Below are 24,423 nucleotides of genomic sequence, written 5' to 3' on the forward strand. Positions count from 1 at the left end.
CAGCCAAGGTGAACATATGTTTTCCCCACGTGGCCCACACTATCCCACCTGAGCCTTTGCCCATGTGGCTCCCTCCTCCTGGGGTGCCTGCCTTCACCTTCTCTCCATATCAACTTCTCAAAGCCTTTTCTGTCATTAACTAAGGTCACCTTAGTTAATGCTTCCGCCTCTTTGCTGACATCATGATTCCCCACAATAGGGGGTGCTCTCTGCCTCCTCTATACTCTAGTGCATCGTTTGTTTGTTTTTTTCCCTTATTCTCTTTCCACAGGCCTATCCCTGCCCCTGCCTCCACCTTCTGACTCACGTAGGAAATTCCAGGTGACTCACAGCCAGCACTCTGCAACAAACAGGAGTAGCACCTGGTCTGTCCTCCTTCCGTCCAAACAGAAGTCATGTGGAAGGCATTTTCTTTCTTTTTTTAAAAAACTTATTTATTTATTTATGGCTGTGCTGGGCCATCATTGGTGCTCATGAACTTTCTCCAGTTGAGGCAAGTGGGGGCTCCTCTTCAATGCGGTGCAGGGGCTTCTCATCATGGTGGCTTCTCGTTGCAGAACATGGGCTCTAGGCATGCAGGCTTCGGGAGATGTGGTACGTGAGCTCAGGAGCTGCAGCGCGTGGGCTTCTCACTGGAAGGGGGTCACGGGCTCTAGAGTGCAGGCTCAGTAGTGTGGATGCAGGGGCTTTGTCGCCCCGTGTCATGTGGGATCTTCCTAAACCAGGGATTGAACCTGCGTCCGCTGCGTTAGCAGGTGGATTCCTATCCACTGCACCACCAGGGAAGTCCCAGAAGACGTTTTCTGAGACCTGTTACGTGCAGAGTGCTGGGGGGCCACTGGGGCGCTCGGTGTCCTTGGCTGTTCTTTCCCCCTAGGGAGGGCTACCGGCATGTGAGGGGCAGCTTTGGCTCTGAAGGGAGATTGCCTTTGCACCCTGATGGAGTGGGCAGGGAGAAGAGGAAGACAGGCCAAGCAGGGATAAGGGTCTCCCCTCTTCTTCCCCCTCTCCAGGAACTCATTCTCTGTGCTTACTCACTGAACACTTCCTGGCACACATCGTGGACCTCATCTCTGCCCTAATTGAGGGGACGAGACACTCACAAGCCTCTGTGCTTATGCTCAGGCTATTTCACCATTTGGACTACCCTTCCATTCCCTCCCCATGCCCCTGTCTGGATTCTCTCAGTGCAGTACCACCTCCTCCAGGAAGGCCTCCCTGATTGCCTCCTGCCCGGCCTTGGAAATGATCTCTGTCCACAGACTCCCTTAGTCCTTTATAACCATGCCTCTCCTGGAGTGTTCATCCAGCCCCCTCACCTTGCCTGCTCAGGTGACACCCGCCCCTCCTAGTTCAGGGAGGTCTTTGAAGCCAGGATATCTTTCTGAATCTGACTGTTCTGGACCTAGACATGCTGACGGATAGGTACTCACAAAGATCTGTCCCTCAGAATGAACAACAAGCGTCCGGCAGTTAGTGGAGATTCAGGAGTATAAGTGTCTGGATGCTCTTTTCTGAGAGGCTGTCTAACCCTGGCGCCGTCTCCTGAGGAAAAGGGCCTGGAGAGCAGGTCAGGCCTCAAGGCACAGCTGACGAAGGTTAGGACCCTCCCCCAGCCTCCACGGACTCAATACCTGCATGCCAAATCCAAGGGAGTGATAATAAAAATCAAACTCTCCTTGAGGTGTGCCTAGGCCTGGACCCAGGCTTCCCCACGACTGGCCTCACCTGTGAGGCTGCTCCACCTGAGCAGGGGTGGCTCAAGAGGCCTGGTTCAGTCAGAAGGGTGGCATGGGCCTGTGTGGACGGACAGAGGTGGCCTGCGCTCAGGCCCTGGCTGTGTCTCGGAGAAGCTGCTGACTGTAGGTAAGTGGCTTAGTCTCCCTGGCTTCCATCTCTGTATTAAAATGGTGCTAGGGAATCACATGGAGAAGGCAATGGCACCCCACTCCAGTACTCTTGCCTGGAATATCCCATGGATGGAGGAGCCTGGTAGGCTGCAGTCCATGGGGTCGCTAAGAGTCGGACACGACTGAGCGACTTCACTTTCACTTTTCTCTTTCGTGCATTGGAGAAGGAAATGGCAACCCACTCCAGTGTTCTTGCCTGGAGAATCCCAGGGACGGCGGAGCCTGGTGGGCTATGCTGTCTATGGGGTCGCATAGAGTCGGACACGACTGAAGTGATGTAGCAGGGAATCACAGAAGACAAAGTATGATTCCACTTACATGAGGTGCCTGGAGGTGGCACGTGCAGAGACAGAGTACAGCCGTGGTTTCCAGGGGCTGGGGGAGGGGACAGGGGGTGGGTGTTTAACAGCCACAGAATTTCAGTTTTGCGAGATTAAAGAATTTTAGAGATCTGATGCACAGCAATGTGAATGCTCTGGACACCACAGAATTGTACATTTTAAAATGTTTAAGATGGTAAACTAGTGTACCTAAAGTGTTTTTTTAATCTAGGAAAAAAAAAACAAAACGGGGCCAGCAAGAGCTCTTACTTCATGGGGTTGCTGTGAGAATTAAATGAGATGGTCGCCCCCATTGCTGTGCACCATGTGTGAAGTGAAAAGGACGCTTAATAAATCCTGCTCCTCCTTCCTATCCCTTTTCCTGAGAGGCCCGGGCTTTGGGCCTGCAGCCGCAGTGACTATTAGATGCAGCTCTAGGGGCTGGAACTGCCCGTGGGGTCAGGGCTGCGATGGGAGGTGGTGAGCTTTCCAGCAGAGGCGGCATGTGAGTGACGTCAGCGCCCCAGTGCTGCTGTAGGGGTGGCCTCTGAGCTCCTTCTCTACCAGGGATTTGAACGGAGTCTGAGCCGTGTCCCACCACCATCTTCAGTGGCTGTGCTCACATCCTGGTCACTCTGCCCTGACAGCTACATCCTGTCCAGACCAGGTCCCGAGCACAGGCCACGGGCCTCCCTGGGCAAGGCCCCCGCCCCGCAGGAGTGTCAGGTGGGTTCAGGTGAGCAACAGAGCAACCAACTGCTGCCTTTATCATTTTACAATGGGCCTGAAGTCCCAGGATGGGGGCGGGTTAGACCTCCCTTTCCTGAGCCCTGTCTTGCTATGTGAGAGGCTGTGAGAACAGCACCTCTTCCGTGGGGTCAGGGTGAGAGTAAGTGGCAGATGCATGAAAGTGCTTGGAACATAGTGAAGCCTCAACAAACACTAATTTATATAAATTGTTAGTTTTTGAGTGTTTAGTAACTGTGCATAAAGGTGGGGGGTGCCCTGATGCCATCTTCCTGGGCTGAGGTGCCTTCTGCACTCTACTGCTCTTACCCCCTACACCCCCACCCACCACCACCATCAAAGCAGGGTCAAGAGGCCCAAAGACCAGCTCTCCGGGGTCCCCAAAGGACCCTATGCCCTCAGCCAGTCCTCCGTCCCCACACAGAGGTCTGGAAAGAGGCAGGGGCACCCAGGACCCGTGTCTTCAGCTCAGGGCCCTCAGCCCAAGGAGAGGCCCCTCAAAGCCTATTCCCCATGCGGGGTCTTTGTCTCTGCGCACTCTTCCAGCTCACTCCATTTCCCAGGCTCTAGGGGAGTTCACCCAACCGTAGAAGTGCTCAGTAAAGAGGAAACCTCGCCAGTTGTCAGCAGGCAATTTAGAAGTGATGAATTCCTGGGAGCAGTATTGGAAAACACATCCCAGGACAGCCTGGGGTTTCACCTGGCAGGGCAGAGGGAAGAACATCGTGGAAATCAATTCTCTTAACTTCATGTGAGCCCTCCAAGAGAGGAGGCCGGAGGCCGTGGCCCCGACGGGGTTAGGGTTCCAGTGAGACTGAAGGTGGGAGGAATCCAGATGGTTTTCTGTTTGCGTGATGACCATAGTAATTATACAGTAACAACAAGAATCATCATAATTTTTAAAAAGAGCTAATAATTACTGTGCACTTGTTGTGGGTTGCAACATTGTTCAAAGTGCTTTGACCTTGATTACCTTTCTCAATCTTTACCATCACAATAGTAGGCATTGTAATTATGCCATTTTATAGAGGGCGAGACTGAGGTTCAAAGAAGGGAAACTGAAGCCACAAAGCCAAGTGGGGGGAGGTTGAGATTCAAGTCTACATCTCAGCCCTTCTACAGACCCAGTGGGCACAGAATATGACCCTCTGGCTGGGACACTGCTCGTGGGGATCATGTAACCAATGTGTGCAAAGGCACCCAGCAAACTATAAACAGTGTTCTTTTAAAAAAATATTATTTATCTGGTTGCTTCGGGTCTTAGTTGCAGCATGCAGAATCTTTTGTTGTGGTGCATGGACTTGCTAGTTTTGGTGAATGGGCTCAGCAAACTGTGGTGCCTGGGCTTAGTGACCCCGTGGCATGGCATTTGGGATCTTAGTTCCCTGTCCAAGGATTGTACCCGCATCCCCTGCCTGGCAAGGTGAATTCTCAACCACTGGACCACCAGGGAAGTCCCTAAATAGGGTTATTAATAAAATAACAGCCTCCCTTGCTAAATAATCTCAGAAGACAAAGCCAACCCTCTTTTCATTCAAGGACAGTGAGCAGGGTCACACCTTCCTAGAGGAGGCCAAGGGAGAGGCTGTTGCATTGAGAACAGCTTTAAAGCAGAAGAAGCAGGCAGAGCTGAACCCTGTCTGGACTCAGTGAGACCAGTCAGCATTGCTTTGATCTGGACAGCAGTGATTTGATCTAGTTAGATTTAGCCAGTGGGTGCTCTTTGCAACCGTATGGACTATAGCCAGCCAAGTTCCTCTGTCCATGGGATTCTCCAGGCAAGAATACTGGAGTGGGTTGCTATGCCCTCCTCCAGGGGATCTTTCTGACCCAGGAATTGAACCCAAGTCTCTTACATTTCCTGCATTGGCAGGTGGGTTCTTTACCACTAGCGCCACCTGGGAAGCCCCAGCTTTAGCCAGTACCTACTTTAAAAGGTCTCCATTGGTGTGATCCCATCAGATCATATTAGAACCAGTTTTCATCCTGATCATGTCAGAGTCAGAATTAGCTGGAACCTGCTTGGATTGGTTAGAGGTGGTTTAAGTCTGTTGTGACGGGTCTGAAGTAGCAGACCATGACTGTCTGTCATGGTCATAACCTCTGGCCCTGGATTTTCAACAACGCAAGCAGCTTTAGGAACATATTAGAGGTTGATGTGCAGTGGGAGGAGTTGTGGGGACATGGGTAGGCAGGTGGAGGTGGGAGGGCCTGGAAGGCCGAGCTGGAGAGCGGATGATGTCACATCCACAGTCACGCCACACGTAACCCTCCAGAGCACTGCACAGACCACACGCCTGTAAATCAATTAGCCTCTTGCCCAGTGATTAATGGGAGGGAAGTTTTCATCACTTGTTGTGGATAAATTATTGCATATGGAAGCACATCTTTGATTTTTATGGGTTCTTGCTGGAGCATGGAATTTCTTGGAGGAGGTTCCCTGAGGAACGCGGAGTCCCTGTAGGGCCCTCCCTTCCCCCTTAACACGCGCACATCCAGCTCCCTGCTTCCTCTCCCCCACCCTCTCCTTGTATCTTCCCAGACCTAAGGGTTCATCAGAGCCCAAGAGTAAGAGGGTCTGGGGGAGGCAGGGTTCACAAGGCCCAGGACCAGTTGTGCTTTGTAAACAAGTGTGATGGAGATGGTAGAGCTGAGAGCCTCACTTGCTGCCCCAAACCAGACATGATGCTCATAGTCCAGGTCAGCCTAAGGACAGGGAGGGGCTAGGCCATACAAGGGTTTTCCTAAGAAGCCTACAAAGCCATGGGCGGCTCCAGAAATGAGTCCCAAGTAGAAATCCAGATGGTCAGGAGATCTAGGGAAGATCTTCCAGAATGCACATGGGGGCCAGGGGCTTCCCTGGTGGCCCAGTGGTGAAGAATCTGCCTGCCAATGCAGGAGACATGAGTTTGATCCCTGGCCCGGGAAGATCCCCCATGCTGCAGAGCAACTAAGTCTGTGCGCCACGACAATTGATATTGAGCCTGTGCACTCGAGCAGAGCCGCAGCCACTGAGCCCACGCACTCTAGAGCCTGTGCTCCCCAACGAGAGACACCACCACAGTGGGAAGCCTGTGTACCACAAATAGGGAAAAGCCCACACAGCAGTGAAGATGCAAACCATAAATAAATAAGATTATTTCTTAAGGAAAGATTATCAGAAACAGATTCACAGACTTTGAGAATGAGCATATAGTTGTCGGGGGGAAGGATAGTGGGAAGGGGTAGTGAGGGAGTTTGGGATGGACATGTACACACTGCTGTATTTAAAATGGATAACCAACAAAGACCTACTGTGTAGTACATGGAACTCTGCTTAGTGTTGTGTGGCAGCCTGGATGGGAGTGGAGCTTGGGGGAGAATGGATACATTTATATGTACAGATGAGTCCCTTTGCTGTTCATCTGAAACCGTCGCAACATTGTTTATTAATCAGCTATACTCAAATACAAAATAAAGTTTAAAAAAAAGAGTTTATTCCTTAAAAAAAAAAAAGAATGCACATGGGCTAGACCCTTATTTTCCTCAGAGGCCTTAAGTAGGAGGAACTTGCATCAGGCCACATCACTGGGACCAGAGGCTGCTCCATCCCCCAGTTGGAGCAGGCCTCCCGCATTAAGTGATATCTGTCTCTAGGGCTCTTCCATCTGGCCTGCCCACACCTGGAGCATGAACATGCAGCTCTCAACCCTTACCTGGTGGGCAATGGGATCATATCACCCTGGTTTGGGAGCACAGTCTCTGTAGGCTCTGGAAGCTGATGGACCTGGATCTGAGTCTCTGACCCTGCTTTACTAGCTGAGTGACCTTGGGCAAGAGTCCTCACCTCTCTGAGACTCAGTTTACGGTCTACAAAATGAGGATAATACTAGAAGTCAGCTCATGGGGTGGGGAAGTTTAAACAAACTAATACACAAAATTTATGGCACAGCGCCTGGCCATTCACCCAGAGGTAGATTGGTAATACAATTGTTAGCATTTTAAGTAACAGTTATTCTTTTCATTGAGTCCTTGCTCTTGGTCACAGAGGCACTGGAGGAGGACTCTGAAGGCCTGGCTTAGAGGACCTGCTCAGCACTGTCTCACTCCATGTGTGGCCTCAGTTTACCCATCTGTGAAGTCAGGTAAGTACTTCCACTCTGTCTGTGTTTCCAAGGTGGTTGCAGAATTCAAGAGATGTCTAAGTGCTGAAAACTAACTATTCTGGTAGACTCAGAGGTGACCATCCACTTCCCTGTCCAGGTTGCTGCCAGGAGTAGGGCCAGTGGTCAGATGGTCTCCAACTGTCAGTGCCTTCAACTGGTCTCAGCTGCAGAGACTTGCCCGGTTCAAGGTCACATCCTCCTCAGGGGCAGGTTGCAGCCAGGAGCGGAGCAAGCTGGGGGCATAAAGACCAGCCACATGGGTCCACCTGGGACAGTCTGATGGGTACTGGCCGAGCCTTCATCATCAGACCTGCACTGCGGTTGCCTGCTCTCTGCCTGCTCTCCTTCCGTTTTCTTTCACACATGTTGAGCCTTCATAACATCTTTTTTTTTTAATCTGAAATGTAGCTGATATACAATAGAAGTTATAGGTGTACAACATAGTAATTCATAATTTTTAAGTTATACTCCATTTATAGTTATTCTATAATACTGGGTATATTCCCTATGTTGTGCAGTATATTCTTGTAGCTTCCTCTATACAAAATATTTTGTTTCTTAGTCCCCTACCCTTTTATTTTTCCCTCCCTTCTTTCTTCCACCCACTGGTAACCCCTAGTTTTTTCTCTATATCTAAGTCTTTCTCTTTTGTTATATTCACTAGTTTGTCGTATTTTTTAAATTCCACACATAAGTGATATATAACTGTTTATTTTTGTCCAATTTATTTCATAGTAATAGCATAATACCCCCCAAGCCTACCTATGTTGCTGCAAATGGCAACATTTTTTTCATTTTTATGGTTGAGTAGTAGTCCATTGTGTGTGTGCATATACATATTATATATATATATATATGTCACATCTTTATTCATTCATCTGTTGATGAACACGGGTTGTTTCAGTATCTTGGCAATTTTAAGCAATACTGCTATGGACATTGGGGTGCATGTATCTTTTCAAATTAGTGTTTTCAGGGTTTGTTTTTTTTTTTAAAATATATACCCAGGAGTGGAATTGCTGGGCTATATGGTAGTTCTCTTTTTAGTTCTTTGAGGAACCTCCATACTGTGTTCCGCAGTGGCTGCACCAGTTTTCATTCCCACCAACGGTGTGCAAGGGTTCCCTCTTCCCCACATCCTCACGGTTTGTTGTTTGTGTTCTTTTTGATGGTCAGCATTCTGACAGAGGTGAGATGATAACTCACTGTGGTTTTGATTTGCATTTCGCTGATGATTATCAATGTTGAGCATCTTCTCATGTGCCTATTCGCCTTCTGCATGTTCTCTTTGGAAAAATGTTCAGGTCTTCTGCCCATTTTCTCAATGAAGTTGTTTGTTTTTTTTGATGATGGGTTGTATGAACTATGTACATATTTTGAATATTAACCCCTTATTGGTCATATCATTTGCAAATATTTTCTCCCATTCAGTAGGCCATCTTTCATTTTGTTAATGGTCTTCATAACATCTTGCATAACACTGACCTCTGCTACTCAAATGAGAAAAATTGAGATGATATAGCAAATTTAGGAAAGTGATTATGCTGATTGTAATTTTTTTCCTTGCTATTAACATGACTACATAGTACTGATACCAGATTGTAGGGTTTAAAAAAGTATATTAACTTGGGGAGCAAACAAAAGAGCAAACAAAAGAAGCTACGCATCTTCAAAATCTAAGTCTGGGGTCACCGACAGGTCCCAAATCACTCAAGCATGCTCCTGCCTGTGCCTCTAGCCAAGATGCCAGATCACGGGGGAATTAGCTGACTGCTGACCTCAGCCTAGCAGCATACTGGGCTCCCTGGGCCCTGGCCATGTATGAAATAGCTGATGGCTTGCTGATGGCCCTTCCTGGGCCCTTGGCCCCTCTGTAGATTAAGCTGTAGGTGGGTGTGCCCACAATGAAATTCTCAGAGAATTTAAAGAGGAAGGGCTGGTAAGGACAAGCCAACCTTCAGCACCTGCCCCTTAGCTCCCTTCCTCCTGTCCCACCAGAGGGGGTCAGGAGTGGGTCAACAGTGCCCCCCAAGACGAGCTGTGAGCCCCTGCATCATCACTTCTGGACTAATTGCCACCCTACCCGCCCACCAGGTGCCTGCCTGTGTGTCTCCCTGGCTCTGGGGCTGCTACTAAAGACATGTTGCAGCAGCTTTACGAAGCATGGCTCAGAACAATTTTACACCCCATTTGATTTATGTTCTGGGATTCGCTCCTCTCTGAGGCTCCCTCCCCCTGGAAGGAAGTGTATGTCATCCAACCTGGCTCTCCTGCGCTCCCACAGAGCCAGCGCCTGGGCCAGGAGGGGCCAGGCTGGGGCAGACCCTAGGTCCTGAGTGAGCAGTGCTGTGACCTGGCGCTTCCTTCTGGACTTTCTCTCCAGGGGTCCCCGACCCAGGACATCTGTGACTGAGACCTTCACAGGTGGCCTCAGTTATGACCAAAGACTCCAGAGCAGGGAAAGTCCTTGGGGGATAGGTGAACAACCTTTCCATCTTCCCTCAAGGCCCTTCCGAAGGTCCCATCACCAGTGTGTGTGGCAGGCACCTGCCTGCCTTCTAGCGGTGGCGAGGGCAGGGTTGGCGTGGGGAGTCACCAGGCCAGCTGTGAGCCAGTCTTCCTGGCAGCATGACCTGCTTCACTGGACTCTTTGTCCAGGCAGTGACGTTGACCTTGACTGAGGAATGGTAAGATAAGAACCCATTTGGGCTGCCACCTCCTTTATTGCAACAGGAGGGGAGGGCAGGCTCAGAGAAGGACAATGATTTCCTGAAAGGCACACAGCCAGTGGGAGAGTCAGTGCTGGAACTCTGGCTTTACAACTCCAGGATTTCATCACCTTCACCCTAAGAGGCAAGATCATTTACAGTCACAGCCTCTCATCCCTTCAGTCTTGAATGAATGCCTCCCAAGAGCCAGGCTTGGTGTTCAAAGAGCTTCCAGGTTGGTAAACACATCTCTGGACTTGGATGTCTGCACGGGGAAGGATAGAAATACCTGCTTTGGGTACCCTTCTGGACTTTATCCTATGTTCCTGCTGTTCCTTGAAAGGGCACCAGTAAATTTAAGTGTTTCCTCCAATTCTGTGAGCCGTTATAGCAAATTATTGATGATGGGGAGAGGATCATGGGAATCCCTGATTTGTAGCCAAGTCAGACAGAACTGCAGGTCACCTGGACACCCATCACTTGTGGTTAACGTTGGAAGTAGGGGCAGTCTTGTGGGACTGAGCCCTTAAAATGCAGGGCCTGCATTAACTCCAGGTAGTTAATGTCATAATTGAGTTAAATTGTAGTCCACACAGTCGGTGTCCACAGAAAATTGGAGAATTTCTCCGTGTGGAAAATCCGCACTTTGTGTCAAGAGTATTGTGAGTAGAGAAACTGTTTTTCTTTCACAGAGTGCCCTTGTTTGTGATGACCGTGACAGTTTTGAGGGGTACTGGTCAGGCAGACTGCAGGAGGTCCCCTTGCTGGGATTTGCCTACTGTTTTTCTCACGATTAGACTGGGGTGATGGGTTTCAGGAAGGTGGCATAGGTAAAGTGCTGTTTTCGTTGCTCCATACCATCAACGTGATTTACTGTAGTTGATGTTGGCCTTGACCACCTGGCTGAGGCAGTGCTGGGGAGGTTTCTCCACTGGAGAGTCATTCATTTCCCCACCCACCCCTTCCACAGTGTACTCTTTGGAAGAAAGTCTGTATGTGCAGCACACACATAAACAGTGGGGAGCTGTGAGCCCTCTTCTTTAGAGCGGAGGATCTACGTAATTTATTTTAAAGCAACTTCCAGACATCCTATCATTTCAATCATAAATACTTCAGTACATGTCTCTAACAGATACAGCCTTGAAAATCACACAAATAGCTATATTACCACTATGCCAACCTACACCACTGATAGTGATTCTTCAGTATCGTTTAATACCTGGGCCATATTTCATCTTCCCTAATTGTCTAAAAAATATCTCTATGGTTGGTTTATTCAAGTCAGGATCCAAACAATATTCACCCATCGTATTTGGCTAACATGCTGTTTAATGGATTTCCATCTGTAAAGGTTTTCCCTCCTTTTTTTGGGTGTGTGTATGTTGGGGGTGGGGGTTGTGCCTCTTATTTCCTGAAGAGTTAGGGTCAGTTTTCCTAGAGAATTTTCTACGTTCTGGTCTTGGCTGATTGCTGTTTCATAGTTTTATTTGACATGTCCTCTGGCCTCTGCACTTCTGGGAAATCTGTCGTTATGTCAGAAGTTTGATCAGATTTGGGCTCATTATTTTGGCAAGAACATATCAGAGGTGGTGCATCTGACCAGGACACATAAATGTCCAGATATCCCTCTTTTCTTGGAGTGAGAGTGATCAGGGGTTGGCGTGTTGTCAACATTTCTCCTCATGGGCTTAGAGCTGCTAAATAGCCTCTACATACATCCCTTTGCTTCTTAAAGAAAGAGGTCAGTTTCTATTACTTGCAACCAAAACTCTGATAGATAAGTCCAAAGTACCCAGTTTGGTGCTGGAAAATGCCTGATTAAGTGCCTAACCCTGAGGTGGGAAGCTGGGAGAGGACTTTGGAGCCAGAACTGTCAGAGTTGAGGTCCTGTCTCTATGATCTGAGCAGGTTTCCTCAATTCCATCATCCATAAAATGGGATGCTGCTGCTGATAGCAAAGTCTAGCTCACAAGGTTATAATCAGAATTAAAGTACTTAATGTTTGCAAAGCCTTTAAAACAATACCAAGCACACAGTAAGCATGTAATTGTTAACTGATATAAGAATACCACTAATTTTTTATTTTATCTTATCTACTAGTTCTGTTTCTTTCCTACTGCCACATCTTAACCTTATGTAATGTCACCCATTCCCATGGCTTTGGCTATCATGTTCCCTAATACCTCAATGCCAGGAACTAATTTGACTGAAAATAGTCAGCTTTGATATAATAGCCTTGTTTTTTCCCTCGGGGATTCAGGGAACCTACAATAAATGCAAGCACTAAGACATACCTCAGTTCCAGAATTGATAAAGAGGCGGATGGGTGTGATTTGTGCATAGAACTGAGAGAATAAGAAATATTCTAACAACTTCCTAAGCTACACTAACCAAAACAACTCTACCCTGGAACTTAGGGACATCTTAGTTGTGACTCTTCCTCTTGATTAGCTTGATTTGCATAAAGCTCTGTGACCTAGTGACAAAAATATGTGAAAAGGGACCTGGGCTTTCTGCTGAGTGCTCTGGCTGCTGGAAACTGGATCCTATCAGGACTGGGAGCTAGATTTGTCCCTGCCACCCTCGGGGAACATCCGTAATGAAAAAAGAGCTTACTCTTAGATAAAAGAGGTCAGTAGACAGGGTCTCTGCCTTCAGTCCACCAAGATGAAGCTGAGAGAGCAGCCCAAGGTCTGGGTCATTGAGCGGCTGTTCCCAGGTACAAATCTGAAGGGTTTGGACACATTTTACTCTTGTATTATAATTGCCATTAGGGAGCTCATTAGGAATTCCGATGTGAGGGCATGTGGAGAGAGGTCCATGGGTAAGATATGGAAGAGCTGTTCTCAGCTTCCTGGTGGCAGCTCTCTAGCACTATCGCTCCACACAGGGATTCCCTGAAGGACAGTGGTGAAGGGACATCCTCTGTCCTCTGTCCCTGAGAGTCTCCAGGCAAGAATACAGGAGTGGGTTGCCATTCCCTTCTCCAGGGGATCTTCCCAACCCAGGGATCAAACCCACATCTCCTTTATTGGCAGGTGAATTCTTTACCACTAAGCCATCAGATGGAGAAGGCAATGGCACCCCACTCCAGTACTCTTGCCTGGAAAATCCCATGGATGGAGGAGCCTGGTAGGCTGCAGTCCATGGGGTCGCTAAGAGTCGGACATGACTGAGCGACTTCACTTTCACTTTTCACTTTCATGCATTGGAGAAGGAAATGGCAACTCACTCCAGTATTCTTGCCTGGAGAATCCCAGGGACAGGGGAGCCTGGTGGGCTGCCGTCTATGGGGTCGCACAGAGTCGGACACGACTGAAGCGACTTAGCAGCAGCAGCAGCAGCAAGCCATCAGGAAAGCCCCTTGAGCAGGACACCTGGATGTTTATCTTGCCTGGAGGGAAAGATGGCTAGGGATTTGGATCTATGTTCATTCATGGACATGGCTAATGGTTTGGTCAGGGACTTGGAAAGAATACAGTTGGAAATTTGATGACAAGAATGTCTGAGAAAGAGATATTTGAGTGGGCCTCTCCAAGTGGGCTCAGAAGTGAAGATATCTGAAAGCCAAGTGAGTGCTCATCAAAGAGCAATCTCAGCACAGAATAATCTTAATTATCAGGTTGACCCATTCTGTGTATGTCAACGGCTCATAAACAAAATAGCCATGACAGCATGGATGGAGATTTTGCATTGACCTAGCAAATGGGCTTTCACTCGCCAAGACCAATCTGGTTGTAGTCACTTCTGAATACCCATACTACCTACAAGAGCAGAGGCCAACACAGCTCTGAATATGGTACCACTACTTGGAGAGACCAGCCAAACGCCCGGTGGCAGATCAGTTATGCTGAAATGCTTCCATCTGGGGAGTACTTCTTTTTCTTCTTCTCGGGAGATATGAATATTCTGGATATGGGTTTGTCTTCCCTGCCCGCAATGTTTCTGCCCCTATCCGCAGACTTACCAAATATCTTTTTTACTATCATGGTATTTCACAGAGCACTGCTTCTGACCAGGAAACTCATTTCACAGCTAATGAAGTGCATCCATAGGCTTTTGCTCAGAGAAGTAGCTGGTCTTACCATGTTCTCCATCATTCTAAAGCATCAAACTGGCAAGACAGGGGGGATACTATTTGGAAATCTGGACCTGGAGTCAGACAAACCTGGGTACTCATTTTGCCTTTGACATGTACAGTTGTGTAGATTGGGTAAGCTACATGTCTGTTTTCAGATAAAGTAGAGTGAACACTAAAAATATGGTAGCTATGATTATCACTCTCTTCTTGGCTTGTTCTCACTGCTATAGTATATTGTCATCACTCTTAACAAATAGCTATAGGTCCTCCCAAAGATTCAGCTGTGTGGATGTTCATCATAGTGATGCTCATCAGTTCAGTTCAGTTCAGTTGTTCAGTCGTGTCCGACTCTTTGCAACCCCATGAATCGCAGCACGCCAGGCCTCCCTGTCCATCACCAACTCCCGGAGTTCACTCAGACTCAAGTCCATCGAGTCAGTGATGCCATCCAGCCATCTCATCCTCTGTTGTCCCCTTCTCCTCCTGCCCCCAATCCCTCCCAGCATCAGAGTCTTTTCCAATGAGTCAGCTCTTCGCATGAGGTGGCCAAAGTACTGGAGTTTCAGCTTCAGCATCATTCCCTCCAAAGAAATCCCAGGGCTGATCTCCTTCAGAATTGACTGGTTGGATCTCCTTGCAGTCCAAGGGACTCTCAAGAGTCTTCTCCAATACCATAGTTCAAAAGCATCAATTCTTCAGCTCAGCCTTCTTCACAGTCCAACTCTCACATCCATACATGACCACAGGAAAAACCATAGCTTTGACTAGATGGACCTTTGTTGGCAAAGTAATGTCTCTGCTTTTGAATATGCTATCTAGGTTGGTCATAACTTTCCTTCCAAGGAGTAAGCGCATAGTAATAAGGAATTAGAGACTACCTAAATATCTGTTGAGAATTGTTTACAAAATTACTATATATCAGTTGAATAAAATACTCTATAGCTATTAATCTTCTGTTGCTGTTGTTTAGTCACTAAGTTGTGTCTGACACTTTGCAACCCCCCTGGACTGTGGCCCACCAGGCTCCTCTGTCCATGGGATTTCTCAGACAAGAATATTGGAGTGGGTTGCCCTTTCCTTCTCTAGGGGATTTTCCTGATCCAGGGATCGAACCCGCATGGTTAGAGGTGTACTTATTAAATAGATATTCATGATACACTATTAAGTGAAAAAGGCAAGTTATAAAATAATATATGCTGGATGATTTCATTTGAGTATTTTTTAAAAGCTATATATCATGCATAAAAGTAATGCTTGAATTATATTAAGTATAATAGATTTATTTATTATCTCAAGGAAATGGAAAGTTGGTTGAATTTCATTTCCCCCTTTTTCTTGTCTATATTTTCTAAATTTGTTTTTGGGACTGTGCATTGCATTTATAGTGTAGAAAAAAGAACCCTCCCACCCCCCAAAAAAACCAGTGTTCTGAATGTAGAGCAGCAGAGGAAGAGACCAGGTGAACTTTGCGTGCTCCATCCTAGACAGGCTTCTCCTACATCTGAGAGGATGCTGGCTGACTGGTCGGAAGGAGACTTCAGCCACATCATTTCTGTAACCTCCAGGGCACAGCCCTGCTTTGGCATGACTCCATCCTTTCTCTGGCAGCCCCTGGCTCCCCATAGTGACTGGGAGAGATTTTTCTTAACTCTGTCCACTGATAGGATAGGAGAAGGTCACAGCAGTTGCCTCTGGGACCAAGACCAGATGTGCCCTGTTCAGGACACCAGACAGGAATGTGGCTGCCTGGGAGAAACGGGCCTGGATCCAGCACTGGACTGCGTGTATTGGCTGAGGTTCACAAAGGCGCAGGACTTCAGTCTGGCAGCTTGAAAATATTTTTCAATGGAGCCCCAGTATTTGACGGGAGAAACAATAATATTCCTTCTCTGGATGTCAAACATCCGGATAAATAGAAGCCTTTTTTTCCACCTTCACTCTTCCCCAAGTGTTACAAAGGATGCTCTGACATAGGTTTTTGGAAGGGACTCACCTTGCTAGGGTGAAGGCCAACTCGAGCCACAGGGAATGCTTATTTTTAAAGGAGAGGGAACCATGTGGCCCATCACAGGTTTGCTCAGAGGGCCTGGCTTCCTCAGGAGCGAGGGCGTGGGCTGGCAGGACCTACCTTCTTGACCGGGGAGGACTCAGAGAGGGTGATGGGTGTCCAAGCCCCTTCCCTGGCAGGAGGCTAGGGCAGGACAGGGCAGGGCTGGGGAGGGGTCTGGCAGGGAATGTGTCCCACCCAGAGCTGGGCCGTGGGTGCAGCCAGAGTCGGGGGGCTGTGTAGTGGTCAGGAGATGAGAGGGAGATTGAGGACAGACATTAGCTGAAGACCTCCCATCATGTTCACTGAGCTGGAACCCAGGCACGACCCAGCCACAGAAAGTCAATCTCACCCAGCAGCTGGGCAAATGCAATGGGCTTGGCTAAACTCAGAAACTAAATGAAGACATTCCTAATGAGTCTTCCCCCAAATATGACCGGCATTTGGGGTATCCAGTGGGGAATTTATGGAAAAGAAGATAGAGAGAAAACACTTAAACATTTCTCAAGCTGAAAAATGAATCAGGAAAACAGTCTCAACTCCTTGGGTTCTGTTGAGCAAACTCTTAACTCTGTTTAGCCAGTGACCCCTGGGCTGGGCTTTCTCTCCCCTAACTCACTGCTTATCTCCACATCACAGGCACAGCCTGCTTCCTGACCCAGGGTCACTTTGCCTGTATATCTGAACCCCTCCCTGGGGCCAGGATAAAAATACCTCCTTCCAACCCTTCATCCTGGTCCAGCTCATCCTGAGCCAGCAGGCAGTCTGTGGGGCAGACCCACTGATCTGCCTTTTCCTCTGATGAGACATGGAGACCCTACCCATCTCAGAGTCAGGCCTTTACTCGGTAACAATCACACCTTTACAGGGAGGACCAGCACTCACTCGAGTATGCTTCTATCACAGAGGCTCAAACTGAGGGCTCAGCTGCCTTGGTTTGATTGTATAAACTTGAGCCACCTCATCAGGAGTTTTTGGAAAATCTAGTACAGGGCTTCCCTGGTTGTATAGACTGGATTCAGCCACCCCACCCCCACCCCCAGGCTTATATGGAAATTCTGACTCCTCTGCCAAGACTCCAATCCTGGAGCCCTCTTGATTCCATTGTCTGTCTGCCACTTCCTCTCCACCTTCATTACCTCTCCCTGGTCAAACCACCTTTCTCTCTACTGGATTACTACGATAGCCTCCTTCCTCTTTCCACTCTGGTCTCATCCAGCCTCCTCACTGCACACACAGTTCCCTGGCTTAAAGCTCTTCCCTGGTCCTCCCCTGCACTCCGGCTCCTCAGAAAACCACCCAGGATCCCCAGCCAATGACCCTGACCTCTGTCCTTGCTCACAGCTCGTCTTTACCCAGAGTCCTCTGTGCCACGGTGTGCCGCACTGGCCTTCTCTCTGAACCCACAACTTTCCTGTTTCGTGGCTACCCCGGCACTGTTCTCACTGCCTGGAACACCTTCTCCTCACTAGGCTCTTTCATCAAGTCTAGATCTTAGAGAGGCTTTCTCTGACCATCCGAGCCGATGAAGCCCCTCACGGCATTCTCCTCTTCCCCTGTGGCACTTGCTGTCCTTGACGGTGGGTCTGTGTGCCTTCACTTGCTGAATGTCTGTCTACCTTGGCCACTGCACCATGTGTTCCTTTAGGGCAAAAAGTATGTCTGCACTATTCATCCCGGTCTGGTATCTCCCGTGTAATAGACGCTCAGAAATATTTCCTGAGTGAGTGAGTAGGTAAAGGAAAGAGAGAGACTGGGATGTAGTCAGCAAAGGGGCCCAGGAGGCAAAGGGTGTCCCTGGAGTCGGATGATCCTTGACTGGCGTCCTAACTATGTGATGTGGGGCAAAAAGGACTTAACCTCACTGAACCTCAGTTTCCTCATCTGTAAAATAATGATTATAATCATTTCCTTGCTGTGTAGGTTTTTTTAAAAATTAATTAATTTATTTTACTTTATGATATTGGTTTTGCCATACATTGACTTGAATCCGCCATGAGTGTACATGTGTTCCCCATCCTGAAGCCCCCTCCCACCTCCTTCCCCATCCCATCCTTTTGGGTCATCCCAGTGCACCAGCCCCGAGCATTCTGTATCCTGCATCAAACCTGGACTGGCGATTCATTTCACATATGATATTTTACATGTTTCAATGCCATTCTCCCATATCATCCTGCCCTCGCCCTCTCCCACAGAGTCCAAAAGACTGTTCAATACATCTGTGTCTCTACTGCTGTCTCGCATACAGGGTTATCATTACCGTCTTTCTAAATTCCATATATATGCATTAGTATACTGTATTGGTGTTTTTCTTTCTGGCTTACTTCACTCTGTATAATAGGCTCCAGTTTCATCCACCTCATTAGGATGGATTCAAATGTATTCTTCTTAATGGTTGAGTAATACTCCATTGTGTATATGTACCACAGCTTTCTTATCCATTCATCTGCTGATGGACATCTAGGTTGCTTCCATGTTCTGTCTATTATAAACAGTGCTGTGATGAACATTGGGGTACACGTGTCTCTTTCGATTCTGGTTTCCTCAGTGTGTATGCCCAGCAGTGGGATTGCTGGGCTGTATGGCAGTTCTATTTTCCAGTTTTTAAGGACTCTCCACACTGTTATTCGTAGTGGCTGTACTAGTTTGCATTCCCACCAACAGTGTCAGGGGGTTCCCTTTTCTCCACACCCTCTCCAGCACAAAACTTATTGCTTGTAGACTTTTGGATAGCAGCCATTCTGACCAGCGTGAGATGGTACCTCATTGTGGTTTTGATTTGCATTTCTCAAATAATGATATCTTTTCATGTGTTTGTTAGCCATCTGTATGTCTTCTTTGGAGAAATGTCTGTTTAGTTCTTTGGCCCACTTTTTGATTGGGTCTTTTATTTTTCTGGAATTGAGCTGTAGGAGTTGATTGTATATTTTTGAGATTAGTTGTTTGTCAGTTGCTTCATTTGCTATTATTTTCTCCCATTCTGAAGGCTGTCTTTTCACCTTGCTTATAGTTTCCTTTGTTGTGCAGAAGCTTTTAATTTTAACTAGGTCCCATTTGTTTATTTTTGCTTTTATTTCCAATATTCTGGGAGGTGGGTCATAGAGGATCCTGCTGTGATGTATGTTGGAGAGTGTTTTGCCTATGTTTTCCTCTAGGAGTTTAATAGTTTCTGGTCTTACATTTAGATCTTTAATCCATTTTGAGTTTATTTTTGTGTATGGTTTTAGCAACTGTTCCAGTTTCATTCTTTTACTAGTGGTTGACCAATTTTCCCAGCACCACTTGTTAAAGAGATTGTCTTTTCTCCTTGTATATTCTTGCCTCCTTTGTCAAAGATAAGGTGTCCATAGGTGTGTGGATTTATCTCTGGGCTTTCTATTTTATTGCATTGATCTATATTTCTGTCTTTGTGCCAGTACCATACTGTCTTGATGACTGTGGCTTTGTAGTAGAGCCTGAAGTCAGGCAGGTTGATTCCTCCAGTTCCATTCTTTTCTCAAGATTGCTTTGGCTATTTGAGGTTTTTTGTATTTCCATACAAATTGTGAAATTATTTGTTCTAGTTCTCTGAAAAGTACCATTGGTAGCTTGATAGGGATTTCATTGAATCTATTGCTTTGGGTAATATCCTCATTTTCACTATATTGATTCTTCCGATCCATGAACATGGTATATTTCTCCATCTATTTGTGTCCTCTTTGATTTCTTTCACCAGTGTTTTATAGTTTTCTATATATAGGTCTTTTGTTTCTTTAGGTAGATATATTCCTAAATATTTTATTCTTTTCGTTGCAATGGTGAATGGAATTGTTTCCTTAATTTCTCTTTCTGATTTCTCATTGTTAGTGTATAGGAATGCAAGGGATTTCTGTGTGTTAATTTTATATCCTGCAACTTTACTATATTCATTGATTAGCTCTAGTAATTTTCTGGTGAAGTCTTTAGGGTTTTCTATGTAGAGGATCATGTCATCTGCAAAGAGTGAGAGTTTTGCTTCTTTTTTTCCAATCTGGATTCCTTTTATTTCTTTTTCTGCTCTGATTGCTGTGTCCAAAACCTCCAAAACTATGTTGAATAGTACTGGTGAAAGTGGGCACCCTTGTCTTGTTCCTGACTTTAGGGGAAATGCTTTCAATTTTTCACCATTGAGGATAATGTTTGCCGAGTGTTTGTCATATATAGCTTTTATTATGTTGAGGTATGTTCCTCTATTCCTGCTTTCTGGAGGGTTTTATCATAAATAGATATTGAATTTTGTCAAAGGCTTTCTCTGCATCGACTGAGATGATCATATGGTTTTTATATTTCAATTTGTTAATGTGGTGTATTACGTTGATTGATTTGTGAATATTGAAGAATCCTTGCATCCCTGAGATAAAGCCCACTTGGTCATGATGTATGATCTTTTTAATATGTTGTTGGATTCTGTTTGCTAGAATTTTGTTAAGGATTTTTGCATCTATGTTCATCAGTGATATTGGCCTGTAGTTTTCTTTTTTTGTGGCATCTTTGTCAGGTTTTGGTATTAGGGTGATGGTGGCCTCATAAAATGAGTTTGGAAGTTTATCTTCCTCTGCAATTTTCTGGAAGAGTTTGAGTAGGATAGGTGTTAGCTCTTCTCTAAATTTTTAGTAGAATTCAGCTGTGAAGCGTCTGGTCCTGGGCTTTTGTTTGTTGGAAGAGTTCTGATTACAGTTTCAATTTCTGTGCTTGTGATGGGTCTGTTAAGATTTTCTATTTCTTCCTGGTTCAATTTTGGAAAGTTGTACTTTTCTAAGAATTTGTCCATTTCTTCCAAGTTGTCCATTTTATTTGCATATAGTTGCTTTGCTGGGTAGTTTTGAAAGTTAATGTATTTAGAGAGTCTGATGCAAATGCCTGGCAATAAACAGGCCTATTTATCCAAAAGACCCCACACATTGAAAGTATGTGTGCGTGCATGCTCAGTCACTTCAGTTGTGTCCGACTCTTTGCGATCCTATGGACTGTGGCCTGCCAGGCTCCTCTCTCCATGGGATTTTCTAGGCAAGAATAGTGGAGTGGTTTGCCATGCCCTCTTCCAGGGGATTTTCCCCACCCAGGGACTGAACTGGAATCACCTGCATTTGCAGGCAGATTCTTTACCTACTGAGCCACCTGGGCAGCCCTATTGGAAGTATATGTATATATAAATAGGTAGACAGCAAGGGCCTACTGTATAGCACAGGGGACTGTATTCAATATCTTGTAATAATAGACAAGAATCTGAAAAAGAATATATATATGTATATGAAACTGAATTACTTTTCTATGTAACTGAAACATTGTAAATCAACTATACTTCAATTAAAACAAAAGAAAATATTGAGTGGGCCAGACCTGAGCCAGGGCCAAGGGGCTCCACAGTCTCTGCACTCAAGGAAGATGACATTTAGAGGTTCTGTAAATCTCAGCTATTCATAGTAATAGTCCTACTGCTATTACTACTAATAAACAGAATGTTAGGAAATTCTCTAGCCAGAGTGAATGAGCCAAGCCCCATGGAAGCCCGCCTGGGAAAACCAGGATATGAGAGAAGGGAACAGGGTGTGAAGAAAAAATACAGGAGCGAGTGTGTGGTTTACTATAAATCGTCCTTTGATCTTTCTTTCATAGTTGGCTTAGATTTTCCATTTAACCGGATTAAAGAATTCTGTGACTAAAGTATTCATTCACTGAATGGATATTTGTGTGTGTGTGTACCTATGTATATAAATTCAGGAGGGAGAGATTCAGAGGTGAAATTGATGTAGTCTTTGCCCTCAAGAGGCTTACAGAGGAACATGATATGCACAAAATATCCTAACACAAGGTTGACTTAGAAGAGACAGAGAGGAAGGCCAATGGAGATTCAGACAGAAGCAATAGGCTTCATGGGGAGGTGGCACTTGAATAGACTTAAAGACACATGAGTGAGAGAAGGAAGGAAGAAGCATGATACAGGGAGAGAAATACAGAACGTGAAGTCAGATGACCTGTTTTCAAACCCTGGCTTACAATTTGCACCTACAAAAGTTGGTTTCCCTGACCTTCAGTTTTCTCATCTGTGAAATGGGGATAATACTTCCACATTATTGTGATTGTTTTGTGTGATCATCTTCACATACACCCACACACTGGTTTCCGTAGAGAGGTCAGAGTCATGGGGCTGAGAAACACCTCCTGAGGTTCCGATGAGTTCACCAGTGAGCTCGTCCTCACTGCTCTCCTCCCTGCAGGGGACACTCAATTCCTTAGGCCTGGAAGGCATGTGGTAAATGATGATGTTTGGAGAAGGTGATGGCAGTGGTGCCACATCCTGCCACTTAATCCACCTGAGATAGAAACAGCTCTTCCCGAAATCCCAATCCACTCCCATTCCCAGAGGGAGGCCTTTCAGGAACTCTGGGCTGGGCCCAGCATCCAAGCCAGCTTGAGCCACGAGCCCAGGTTTCAAAGATCCTAAAGGGCTGAAGTCGGGCATGGCAGAGACCAGCCGGCTCTTCACCCAACCTGTTTCCTCGTCTTCCTGGGCTCACAGCAGACTCCATCCTTGTAGCTGGGTGAGGCCATGCAGCATAGCTGTAATCAATGCCAAGTGATACATGTGTCTTCTTTCCAGATCTGACCAATAAAACTCTTCTGTACTCTTTCCCTGGGTCGTCTGATGGTGATCCCCCAGCATGAATTTGGAAGCTGCTTTAAAGATGACATAGCTGCCACCAGCCGAAGTCTCTGACTGCCTGGAGGATGGCCCCGTCCCCACTCACCACCCTTGAACTCCAATTAGAACTGCCCTGAACTGTTAGATGAGACATGAAATAAACTTCCTTTGTGTTTATCTATTATACGTTGGGGCCTATTTTCTACAGCAGCAGTGTCTTACTAATACACCAGCGTAGGGTCTCTCCTACCTGAGGAGGACCAAAGCAGGAAGGGCTGAAGGAGCAGCTCTCCATCGACGTCCTTGAAGAAGGCAGGATGTTGTGACCGTGGTGCCTGCATATGAAGTGCAACCTCTGTGGGGTGTAAATGGAGTTGAGGGTTAGGAGTCAGGCAAAGTAAGGTCAGACATAAAGGGGGGTGGGTCACAGGGGCTATTGAAAGCAGTGTGGTTGAGCCTAGCTTGTTCCCATGAGTTGAGATGATTTGAAGGTTGCAGCCATTGCTCTTGTAGTTGGGTCTGCCTCACCCCTGGCTTATACCTCCTGCCCTGGCCCCAACCCCTGCCTCAAGCCCAGGGCTTGGTCACTGGGATCCCCTGTTATCCCCCTGGGCCCTGACTGGTACCCAGTGTGCAGCCTCATGGTCCAATCTGTTTTCCAGATGAGGAAAAGCAGACCCAGAAAAATGAAGGGACTAATTCATAAAACCCAGATTGATCTTTCCACCTGGCCTTGGCCAGCGAGCACAATTTCCAGCAAAGTCCTGCCTCTTTAATGCCCTGGCCAGAGTCTCCCCAAAGGACGGCTTCTGGCAAGCTGGATTTCCAAGCCTGGCCATTGAGAATGAAAAGGAGCTGGTTTCTTCTGGTCCCAAAGATAAACAAGCTGGTCAGTTTTCTGTCGGTCCCAAGGCAGCTCTCTCCTGCCCTGGAGCCAGGCAGACACTGGGCAGTCTGTGTGCAGGGCCGAGGCTGCAGCACCCACCGGCTTGTAACGGCTTCGCAACTTCTCGGAGGGAGCTGGCATCCACTCAGACCGCTCGGGAGGGAGGAGAGGACGCTGAAGACAGAACTGTGCTTCTCGTAAAGGTCTGTCCTAAAAATAAAGACAGAGTTAACCTAGTGAGGGTCTGCAGGGATGTTGGTCTGAATAGAGAAGTGGATTAATCTGAATTCTCCAGTTAAACAGAGCTAATAGAATATACATGTTATAGATATCTATATGCAAATGGTCTTCTTGTTTCTTATTTCTTTGGCTGTTATGGGTCTTAGTTGCAGCACCTGGGATCTCTAGTCTTTGGTGTGGCATGTGGAATCTTATAGTTGAAGCACCCAGGATCTAGTTCCCTAACCAGGGATCAAACCTGGGGCCTCCTGCATTGGGAGCTTAGAGTCTTAGCCACTGTAGCCCCAGGGAAGTCCCTACATACATATGTTTATACAACATATTCATGTAGATATATATAACGTATACTTTGACTATGTAATATACCTGGGCTTCCCAGGTGGCGCTAGTGGTAAAGAACCTGCCTGCCAATGTAGGAGACGCAGGTTCCTGGGTTGGGAACATCCCCTGGAGAAGGAAATGGCAACCCACTCCAGTATTCTTGCCTGGGGAATCCCGTGGACAGAGGAGCCAGGCGAGCTATAGTCCATGGGATCATAAAGAGTCGGACACGACTGAAGCAACTTAGCAGTATGTCGTTACATGTAGATACAGAACATCTATGTGTATGCCTGGTAGCTAGCTGGTAAAGGATCTGCCTGCAGTGAAGGAGACCCTGGTTTGATTCTGAGTTGGGAA

At 46.8% G+C, this 24,423-nt stretch overlaps 1 long non-coding RNA gene across 2 annotated transcripts; it reads left to right on the forward strand.

The window, feature by feature from the left end:
- The first annotated feature begins 1,943 nt into the window (after window positions 1-1,943).
- LOC138989482 (uncharacterized) lies at window positions 1,944-22,765 on the forward strand. Of its 2 annotated transcripts, none has more exons than XR_011465781.1 (3): window positions 1,944-2,966; window positions 7,005-7,101; window positions 22,578-22,765. It is a non-coding gene; the product is annotated as an uncharacterized lncRNA (long non-coding RNA). The 2 variants fall into 2 exon arrangements; XR_011465782.1 differs by having other exon boundaries at window positions 22,638-22,758.
- Window positions 22,766-24,423: the final 1,658 nt, after the last annotated feature.

Source organism: Bos mutus, chromosome 10, assembly GCF_027580195.1.
Source record: "Bos mutus isolate GX-2022 chromosome 10, NWIPB_WYAK_1.1, whole genome shotgun sequence".
NCBI classification, from domain to species: domain Eukaryota; kingdom Metazoa; phylum Chordata; class Mammalia; order Artiodactyla; family Bovidae; genus Bos; species Bos mutus.